Source organism: Belonocnema kinseyi, chromosome 8, assembly GCF_010883055.1.
Source record: "Belonocnema kinseyi isolate 2016_QV_RU_SX_M_011 chromosome 8, B_treatae_v1, whole genome shotgun sequence".
NCBI lineage: Eukaryota > Metazoa > Arthropoda > Insecta > Hymenoptera > Cynipidae > Belonocnema > Belonocnema kinseyi.
This window is the reverse complement of record NC_046664.1, coordinates 120285758-120297360: the sequence shown is the minus strand read 5'-3', so window position 1 is coordinate 120297360 and position 11603 is coordinate 120285758. Positions and strand designations below refer to the sequence as shown.

The 11603-nt window shown below is 30.8% G+C and overlaps 1 protein-coding gene and 1 long non-coding RNA gene across 2 annotated transcripts in view; both read right to left on the bottom strand.

The window, feature by feature from the left end:
- The window catches only part of LOC117178298 (dachshund homolog 2), a 1316001-nt gene that overhangs the window by 249725 nt on the left and 1054673 nt on the right, over nt 1-11603 (bottom strand). The window lies entirely within an intron of this gene.
- The window catches only part of LOC117178299, a 13452-nt gene continuing 2854 nt past the window's right edge, over nt 1006-11603 (bottom strand). Inside the window, exons 2-6 of the long non-coding RNA XR_004467827.1 lie at nt 3940-4201; nt 1858-2468; nt 1548-1761; nt 1280-1448; nt 1006-1178 (exon numbers count right to left, since the gene is read on the bottom strand). This is a non-coding gene — a long non-coding RNA (uncharacterized LOC117178299). The remainder of the gene's footprint in view (nt 1179-1279; nt 1449-1547; nt 1762-1857; nt 2469-3939; nt 4202-11603) is intronic.

Sequence of the window (11603 nt, the reverse complement as noted above, 5' to 3'; positions counted from 1 at the left end):
TTTTGCAAATTTTTTTATTTTATCTATAATATTTGTTGTAAGTGATAAAAAATATGTTATTCTTACCATATGTTCTGATTCACAGTCATCTACATGACTGTTTCATACACACACTTTCATTAATTATTGGTAAAAATGTTTATAATGGCTTATTAATCGACAATATTTAGTAATTTTCCATGATGAATATCATTCTCATACAAATTTTCAGCATTTTCAGTTAAGAGAAAATATTTTTCTGTGATTAAGCATTGCAAAGAAATATTGATTTATATATAAACAATTAATAACAATTAGTTTGAATCTTGAATAAGATATTTTTGTTAATTGAGTGTACGTTCAGTACGTTCAGTCTTGAGTTATGAAAATGTAGGCCCTAAAGATTCAAAGTAGCTTCAGAAAGGTGTTACAGCATCCAAGTAGGCTCTACCCGTGCAGAAATATAAATTAGGGCACTACCAGGTCCTGATAAGGTTGCCTTATTTTATTTAAGGCCCGGATAACGGAAATCCTATCATGCCCTGATGGTGCTTCGTCATGCTCGGAATGAGAAGGGACGTATGTAGCCAACCTTAGACGGTCCGCATCAAGTAACCTTTCCTGTGCCTTTAAAATAAGTACGGCCCTTCTCCGGGCCGTGTATATATTTTCTATCAAATTCCTTACATTATTATTTTTCAATTATAATGTAATAAATGATGAACTCCAGCAGGAAAACTCAATAAAAATGTAGTGGATACTTAAATAATTAAATATATTTTATTTTAAAACTTTGAATAGTTCACATCATAAATAAGTTATATCATTATATCGTAATATAAAGTACTTTATATACATTTTTTTTTAACTTTGGTTAAATTTTTGTTAGACTATAAACCTTTCAACAAAGGTTTTTATGAGAAATAATAGCAATTGCAGAATGAAGCAATACGTTTTGCAATAATTTTTTTCAGGCTAATTTGTTAAACTAGATTATTAAATATGGCAATGGATCTTGAAATTCCTTGGCCTTACCCCGAACTGATTTATCGCACAGTCTGTTTTGCAAAGCAACTCTTTTTTCTGCTTCTCACGCTCCCAGTCCTTAGCATTATTAAAAACTTTATTAATTAAACATCAAATGTTATCCTCAGTTAATGGCTTTTCATCAGGACGTCCGTGAGTCTGTATAATCACACCTGAAAAAAAAGAAAAAAATTATATGTATATTTTTGTTCATATATAATGTGTATGTATGAATTAAGTATAGCAAATGTTTCACAAAAGTCATGAATCTCACCTGAGATACACTCATAAAAATAAGTTCCCTTCAGGATCAGTTTGCCAGAAATCGTTTTCTTTGCCGTAAATTTCAGTATCACATTTCGGCTGAGATATTTCTTTAAAACATTTGTTAAAGTTTTTGATGCATTTAACTCTCGATCAAAGAGGTAATGTAAAGAAAACGACTGAAAAAATAAAAGTAAATGATTAAAAAAATTAATTGTTGTTTAAATGTAATATGTTAATAATTAAGAATTTGTACGATATAAAATTAAAATACTTACAAATTCTGTCCGAAACTCATCATCAATTTTTCGTTAAACTCATCAAATTGTTCAGTACTCTGAAATGGTATTTCTAGTTTGTACTTGTCAGTAAATAAATTTTTTGTAGCCGTTTCTCTTTGTCCTAAATGAAGTAAAATGGACCTCTGATTTGCTAAAATTTCCTGTACGTCGACAGATAGTCCCTTCAACGCTGATAAAACAAGAGGAAGATCTGAAAATAGTCGTGAATTATATTTTATAAATAGGTTTGAAGTTAATAACATTTTCAATCAAAATCAATAAAAATTCAAAGCAGACAAATAATTACAATATAATTAATGAATATTAATAAATTAGTTGATGACCATCTTTCCTCAAAACTTTTTTCTTTTTAGGAACATCTAAATTATTCCCTAGTTTATCGTTATTAATAAAGTCTTGTTCTTCTATCAATTTCGTACTATTTCTATTTGCTTTCACTTCACTATTCTTCAAAGATAAATCAGTGCGATTTTCAAATTTTTTAAAAGACTTAGTACTATTTGTACTAACGTTACTTAAAGTCTGTAATGTACTTGGGGTTTTTCATCCCTCTAATTTTTTTTAGTGCGGGTAAACATTTTGTTGAAAGTTTTGGAAACTTCCGCTTTTTATCTTTGTTTTTCTTCTTTATAGTCTTAATGTTTGTCTTTTTTTAAGCACATGATGAGTCTGAGTCTGTGATATCATATTGTGGTGAATAAGTGTCCTAGTCCGATTCCATAGCAGGTGCAGAATTAATAACTTTTTTTGTATTTTCTGTAATATTCAATTTTTTGGTTTTCAATTTGTTTTATATAATATCAGCTTCTCTGTGAGGATCAACCTCAGAGTCTGTCGTGAATACGAATTCTGTCACTTCTAAACGAGCCAATTTCTGCATTGCTTCTTCGTAAGTATCTAAAAAATTTTAACAGAATTAGTTGTATTGTACTTTTAAAAAGCGAAATTCAATTTTTTTAACTTTTGCTGTATTGCTTTCTTACAACACATAACTTTTAATTTTAATATATTTATTTTAAAAAAAATCATGTGCTATAAATTCGGTATTTCAAAATGACGTACATTAAATTTGTAAACTATCAAACCAAAAGTTTTGTTAATTACTGAATTTTCAATTTAAAGTGTTCAAGGTTCAGGGGTCGTACTTAAATTACGTAGCATCTTAAGAAAGGGGAGAGACAATTTTTTACTAATGGTTACGGTAGGGGGAGGGGTTTTTCACTCGGGTGCAAATTCAACTCTTTTGTAAAACATTAACCTTTTGTTTAAATTTATATTTTGTTTCTGATAAGTCGACTGAGATCTTTTTTAGATAAAAACTCTTTTTTCTTAAATTTTTTTATTTTTTTATTTAAAAGTTTATATTCTTAGTAGAAATATTGCATCTTTCTTGGATAAAAATGTATTGAAAAGCAATTTGAAATATTTTAATGAAAATTCAACCCTTTTCTGAAAATTTGTCTTTTTAATTTTAAAATTCACCTGTTCTAGTTGAGTTCTAGATGAAAGTTCAACCAAAAAAAAAGTTTTTCTTTTTATATAAAAAATGTATCTGTTTTAGTACAAATTTAATCTCTCTTGGATATAAATGCAACTATTTAGTAGAGAATTTATTTATTTTGTTAAAAATACATATTTTTGGTTGAAAAAATGCACCGTTTTGAATAAAAATTTCAATGTTTATGTAGAAACTTATTTTTTTTTTAATTCAGATTTTTACATTAAAAAGTTAACTGGGATCTTTTTTGGACTAAAATTCAACTATGATATTAAAAATTTATCTTTTTGATTTAAAAACTGATCTCTTTTAGTCGAAACTTCATTTTTGTTATGAAGGTGTAATTTTTTGGTTTGAATTATTATTTTTTGCTTGAAAAATTTGACTGTTTATTGGTTTCTTTGGTTTTAAGATTAATTTCTTGAATGAAATTTTATCTTTTTCATTTTTACTAAAAACTCTTTGTCTGTTAAAAATTCGTCGTTTTGGTTTTAATTATTAAAAAGGCATCTTTTATAGTAGAAAATAATTTTTTTGTAATGAATTAATAAATTTGAAAATTTGAAATTTGTGCCTGAAATAGTGTTTTATTCTGTTAAAATATTGTATGTTAAAAGTGCAACAAGATTAAAATGCTAGTATTTAAATATTAATGATTTAGGATTATAAAAATGCTTTCGAAACCCCTGCCTAATTCTACTACCAATAAATAGCAAAACATTTCTTGAAACTAAAAATTACGTACAGAGTTAGGGGGGAGGGGGGTAGAAATATTTTGTTAAGGTTTGTTACAGTGGGGAGGGGGTCTAAGAGATGGCCTATAATACGATACGTAATTTAAGTACGGCCCTGTAGTGAAAAATTACATACCCGCTTGTCCCTTTACTTCAATTGAAAATGTTAGCCGATCCGCTGGTGCACTGGCCTTTAACTCTAAAAGTGATTGCAGAAGATTATTATTTTCTTCGTTATATGAAGGACCCATAAATTTGGTAACCAAACAACGTCTAGTAGGACACAGAGGAACTCATTCTGACCTGGTGCAATCCACAAATGGTTTCCTCTTTTCCTGTGCCGTTTCGTGCATAAATTTCATTAATAAATATTCCTGGAGGGCATCCATCTTCCATACCTTAAAAAGAAAACAATAAGCATTGTATCTCAATTTAAAACAGAGTTTTATTACGCAGTCTATCCTCTCTGAAACCCGTTGGTGTAAGAAAATGTTTCGAAAATCTCGCATAAATTGTTGTTAAAAACCTAATGGGCTTTTAAATATCTTAATCAAAGACAAATATGATAATCAACAATTGATCGTCTAACCTAAAAATCAAGAATTCAAAAAGTTACTACAAAAGAGGTAATTTTATGAAAAGTTGTTGTTTCCAGGACAGATAAATTATTGTTAAATGTAAATTATATGCAATTCTTACCTTCAATTATTATTACACTGATAACTATCTATAACTGAACAAACGCGCAAGGATCGACACTGTTGACATATTCTAAGATTCACCGGCGAGAAAACAAAAGAACGTACGAAAAAACGCGCGAATATCAACGAGGCGCAAAATAGCGCATCACGCGCTGCCGCGCAAATTTAAATTTTTATTAACGACAAATAATTATTCACATTATTATTTAGCATATTAATATTTTGTTATTTACAAAATCACAAGTCAAATTATTAGAACCGATGACAAATCTGCGATAATATTGTAATAATAATTTTTCTTCTATTTTCAAAAATGTAATATTTAACATTTTTATAATAATGAAATGTTTTAAAAAGTTGTTTCAAAACTGAAAAATAAAATGGATTTCTTTTAAATAAATATTGAAATTAGATATTTACTTTTTAAAAGTACAATACAATTAATTTGACTTTAAAATAAAAATAATAATGAACGAATTCCAAAATTATATGATTTATTTATTACATGTAAACAATTGGCATCTTTAATGCAGAAATGGAATGAAAAAAGTTCTTTCGCACTGATTTTCTTTAAAACTTAAACATAATTGAACTAATTTACACGATACTCTATTTACAGGGTACGTTACTGTTCAAGGAGTTACTTTCTGCTGCAATTCCCATATCTTTAAATGAGTCGAGTTCGTTGCATATGTGAAAAGAGGCTTCTTTTTACCATGCTTGGCCTTCAAATTGCAAGTTGTTTGCATTTCCAAACATTTTGTTAATCATCACGACTGTAGCGTCGTCTAACATGACTATATTATTAGGAAGCGAGTCACTAATAACAACTTCTTTGAATTTTATACTTTTTATGTTTTCATCTTTCTCTTGACAAATTTCTACAGTGAGTGGTAAGGTTGGTATTTTCGTTCTTAAAAACTTCTGCTCGTGATACCTTCTACATAACTGTGATAACGGTCCATTTGGGGTACGAAGCCACTTTTTCATTCCTCCCAAGTAACTCTCGAAAGCAAATGCTGTGAGACGAGTTCAGCATCCCATGTTTACCACGTCATCAGTGAGATGAATTAAATGATGACAATTTGTAATTTGAGACTCTGGACCATAAAAATCTTTCAAAGCTATAAAAAAACTTGTCAAGTAATTTTTTGCATGCATTGCATTTCGATGACAAAGTACCTTTGAACGTAAAATCCTGCATGCCAGTACTCCAATAATTTTTTCATTACTCCAATGCAACAAAGATGCATGAAATCCAAAACAAACCAAGCAATTATATTTATTCCCAAGATTCTCTATAATATTGAAGGACCTGGATGGTGATGCTGAGCTTGCGATTGATTAATAAACGATTCAGTTGTTCGTAGTTTTGAATCGGTAGATGGATAAACCATTCTATTGTTCACTTTATGTCCTTCAACTTCACACCTTTCACACGCGTATTTCCCTCCATGGCTTAAGGTGTTCTTTAAAAATGATCGTACTGGTGTGTCGCAGATGAAGCATTTTAATCGAACATTAAAGCCTTTATTTTCAATATTTATACCATCTCTTTGTAATTTGTTCATTTCATCCACGAACTTTTCCAAAAATATTTCTGCATTTTTTACTTAAGCTTGTCCATGATAGACTGCTACAGAAAATACTTCATAAATATCCGGATCGAAATGAACTTTACCTAAAATTAGAATAAACTGTCAGGTACCAGACTCAGTTAGTGGCACGGGATCAACATTAAATTGAAGTTCTATGAAGCCATTATCTTCATGTAGCCCAACATTTATACATTCTTTTAATCCGTTATCAATGCCAAAATATACGAATTCTCCGAAACCACTATTTGCATCTTCCATCTCCTCTATGTTGTACTTGGCGTCTACCGTTCTGAGGAAGGTTTTTGCGTTTTTAGGTAGAGTTGGTAACAATCTAGTTCGCAAAATCTGTAGCAAGTCATCTAAGTGTGTAAAAGGACTCCTATGTTTCAATGCCCATTGTCGAATTTCTTGAATATCTCGTTCATCCAAATCTTCTATGTCTTCTGAAAGAAAGGGTATCTCATTAGCTATGTCATTTTCTTTTTCATCATTTGAGCCAGAATTAGAATCGAAATTATATTCAGTTTCCGAAGAACCATTTAATGACATTTGCTCTTCACTTTCATCAAGACTTTCATTGCTGTCAGATCCAATATCCAATTCCACATAATCAATATCAACTTTTACGGAAGATGAACCTGACTCAGTAGTTTTTTCAACTTCTGTGGAATTTTGGAAAATATTACAATTTTGTGTGCAATAAAATGTACGTATTTTTTAAATTAGGAAATTCTCTCTTAAACTTCATCATAAAAGGCTAGATATTAAAAATGCATGTAAAAAATAGTTTAAAATTTACTATACATATTATAATTAGATAAAAATAAGAAAAATTACGATTGTGAAAGAAAGGAATTTATAACAGAGAAATAAAATAGAAAATAATTGATGTAAAAATTGAGTTTCAGAATACATAATTCTCGGGTTATATTAAATTTTTTATACTCAAAACATTTTTAAAAGAATAATAAATCGCTGAAAAGGGTTTAGTATATAATTATTATCATTCATGTTTATTATTTTGATTTTTTCAGTTTATTTATTTGAGATGCTGATAGATTATTTCAATGTTTCAATTTAAAATTAGGTTCTTCTTGGTTTTCAAGATATAAGATATAATGTAGAAACGTTATACATACATGCACACGATTTATTAAATATCGTATCATAATCTCTGGGTAAGCTTACTGCGCAAATAAAAATGAAACTAATGTTATTTCCATTGTGTAAATATTTACGATTATACTTCTTCACAAATCATTAATCTTAACAACTTTTGACAGCTTTATAGGTTAGGTTGACAATACATTATTCTATTAAATTGATTGAAAGTGTTGATAAAAGTGCCCTATCTATTATAAATGATACTTTTCTTCTGCAGATATGTCTTATCTCTAAAATTATTGATTGAAAAATACTAATTAATTAATTTGTGTGACTTACCTTTCAGATCTATTGTATCAGAAGAGATAGAAGACTCATTTAAAGAAGACAATCTGCTAACATCTAATTCTTTCAAAGCTTTTTAAATTACTCGTCATTTTTTCGATCGAATTCTGTTTACATCTTTTTTCTTTTTTCACGATCCATGTTTTTTGAAAAATTATTCAATTTGAACGCGTTTAATAAGGAAAAACAAAGGTAGGTGTCCGGTGCCTTAACTTGGGGCCTCTTGTAGTACGCTTGATCTGCAACAGCGGCGCTCCGATCCGTATCCTGTCAGGGCTGTGGAGTGACCGTAACTACGGTTAAATTCGGACTGCCTTACTCAATAATAAGGGGAGGTTATTTGGGTCGTACACGGGCCTAATCAGGGCCGTTACGTAAATTTTTTAATCAGGCATCCTGATCCGCACCTGAGTCGGGCCTTTTTTAAATAAGGCAAAATAAGGCAATTTCCGCACGGGTAATGTTTAATTCTCTAGGAGATAAAAGTTTAAAGCAGGGGCTATGAGTTTAAATAGCGTCAAAGCAGGTTCTAATAAGGAGCTGCAGCTTCAAAGTAGGGTCTAAATTTCGACTCGGGGTAGTAGTTTAGTTTAGTACACTAAGAAAAAGATCTTTTTGATTGAAGCAAAAAGATTTATTTGAATACATTTTTTTGCTGCAACAAACCTTCTTTATTTCAATTAATAAAACATTTTAATTTTAATTTTAATATATGGAAGATATTGAAACTCATTGAATAACAAAAAGAAAATTAAAACGTATTTTTTCTTATCGACCAATAAACGATTTAAGGGGGTGAAACAACCCCCAAAATGTGTTAGTGTCAAGAGGTGGTTTGATTGGTTCACATAGAAGAAAATATAATTTTTAACAAAACTTATTGGAAAAGTTTCGGAATAATGAGAGATGAAAAACCCTGTTTCCCTGACTTTATTAAAATTAAATTAGGGAGTGAACAACGCCCTACATACGACAAAAATAATGGAAAGTAAGGCACAATTAAAAGGAAAAATCTGAAAAATATATATTACCAAACAGTAAAAAATTAAGTTGGCGTGTTCTTGCAATTTTTCAAAAATCATATTGTAGGGGGTAACTACCCCTAAATACATCTGGATAATGTACCACCGGTGCCCCCCTTCCCGATTTTAATGATCTTGATATACATTGTAGGGGACCAAAAACTAAGCGACATGTATGTTATCTTATAGGCCAATAAACGGTTCAAGGGGGTGAAACAACCCCCCAAATATGTTAGTGTCAAGAGGTGGTTTGATTTTTCGCATAGAAGAAAATAATATTTTTGAACAAAACTAATTGGAAAAGTTTCGGCATAATGAGAGATGAAAACCCCTATTTCCCTGACTTTTTTCCACCATTAAAATTAACAGAAAGTTAATTTTTCATGATACTTCAAAATGGTTAATTATCAAAAGAAGAATACTATCGAACCCACAATTTTTATGATCTGGATCGTATTTTAAAACGGGCGTAAACTTCACATGTTTATGGTGCTAAAAATAAGTTTCTGCCGATTAATATACGACAACGATATGACGACAGCGCTCAACGAATAAAAATAAAGTTTAAACAATTGCGTGAAGCGGTCAAGTTTCCAGGGAGTGATTTTGCAGGAAAGTTGTATATCTACAATACGGACATACGTAAATACCTCTTTAATGTAAGTACTTGGTGAAAAATAATATAATATTTCATAATTATTTCTTTACTAATGTAACACTTTCTGCCTCTATATGTGACTATCTCATTTTAGCTTACTCCTTTTGACTCTGCAATGCCCCGTGTGGAAATCATGACGAGGGATTGCAGAGGCATCAGCCAGCTCATCCTATTCCTAGTGTGACACTGACCGGAAAAACTAGCAAGTGCCTAACAAGGGTGTAATAATGCTCTTTAACACCGATGCCCTATGTAGGGAGAACTGGTCAATGCACGGTCAAGAATAAATTTCCATTCTGAATTATCATATTTCACAATTTTTATATTGAATGTTTGATATTTTTATATTTTAATATTGAATATTCTATAAAAAATAAAAATAAGCGGTAAATAAAAGTCTTACAATTAGATTTTCGTTCGGTTTGTAAAGAATGCTTATAGAATACCCCATTTGAAATAGGACGTAATGGGGTAATTTTTGGACTGAAAGTGAAGGTCAATCCACTGAATGTCATTAGTCTTCTACTCGCCACATTTCAATCACTAAAAATAGAAGATTCTCCTACAAGTCATAAGGAAATCGAATTAAAAGGACATATTGAAAGAGTTTTGTTACACGCAATGAACGAATTCAGTGATGTTGAAGTTATTAATGAGGATTCTTTACATTTTTATGAACCGTATAAATATATAGATGCAGAAATAGTAGAAGATGTGATTCAGCAAACTATACCCCAGTAGCCAAGTGCACCTACAGTTAAGTGTACGGAAGACAGAGAAGAAGTATCTCACGATTATAAATTATAACTTGTAGAATTCCGGAGTTGTGGCAAAAAAAAATTTAATATTGATACTGTAAGAAAGAATTTTAAGAGGGTGTCGCCTGCCAAATAATTGCGACGTTGGGCCCAGTCATCGAATAAAGGTCAAACCTGTAGGGAAAAGATTGCTAGAATTTTTGACTTTACATTGGAAAATTTTAAATCAGCACTTGACGCCGGCTTCGCTGTTCACGGCAGAGATTTATGGAGATGGGCCTTGCAAGCCCAGAAGGAAATAGGACATAGAGATTTCAGACTTAGCACTTCAAACCACTGGTTAACACGTTTCAAGCGTGCACATAGAATAGTATCCAGGGAGATTAATAAATTTGTCACTCTAAAATCTTAAGAAGACACTGAAGAGTTGAGAAAAAAGCCGAAGAATTTATTACTGGTCTTAGACAACAGATAGGAGAATTTGGATTAAAAAACGTTTCCAATTCTAAACAAAGTGGCTTTCAGCTGGAAATGCATTCAGGAAGAACTTTGGCCATCAAAGGAGAAAAACAAATGCAATGCCTCGTTCAGTCAGTGTCAGCAACAACGCATAGTTATACAATACAACCGCTGATATCAGTTGAAGAGAAACTTTTTTCATCGTTGTTTTTATGGTCTTGCAAGAAGGAAGTGGAAAGTTTAGACCACAAGTAGAGACTAATCTGTTTAGGGCCGAAAATATTCATATGGAAGCATCAAAATCTGGGAAACTTACTTTAGGTATGAAAAATTACGAACAACACTTTTAATTTAAGCATGTGAATTTATAAAACGATTTCTCGCATTACATTGATATTATATTCCCTCTAGATCCTTTCAAAATTTGGTTGGAGAAAATATATTTTCCAAACATGGGACCAAACAGCGTTTTAGTAATTGACGCATGGAGTGGCCATTGTCCTAGAATAGTAGCAGAAACTACACCCTAGAACAAACATTTCAATGTACGAAGAATACAAACAGAAACTACAGGCAAAATTTAACCCCTGGATGTATATGGTAAATTTACATTTAGGAAATAATATTATTAAAATGCAATCTTTGGTTCGCAGCCAATTATCTTCAACGAGGTGCGTACATTTGCTCAAACATTCTTGGTACAAAAGTGGGTACATTGATGACAAATCAGAACATTTAAACAGTAACAAAAATTGTGCACTTTACTAATCATCAATGATAAACGTATTTAAAACTACAACAGAAATATACATATAGAAAAATGTTCGAATTAACCATTTTAAAGTATTATGAGAAATTAAAATTCTGTTACTTTTAATGATGGAAAAATAAATTGACGAAGTTCCAATGGTTTGAAATTTTGGATGAGAAATTTTTAATTTTTTAGCTTTTATGTCAGATTAGGATTCAGGGACTACAAAACCTGTCAGATACTCACTTTTATAGGAATCCAATAAATATAAAAATTTTTGATCGGCCGTATTGGATCCGCCATTTTGAGTTTTTGAAATTCTGTTACCGAATTTGGATTTAGCGACCCCAAAAACCCACGCAGACACAGTTTCATCAAAATCGCAGGTTGCTTATATGCATATA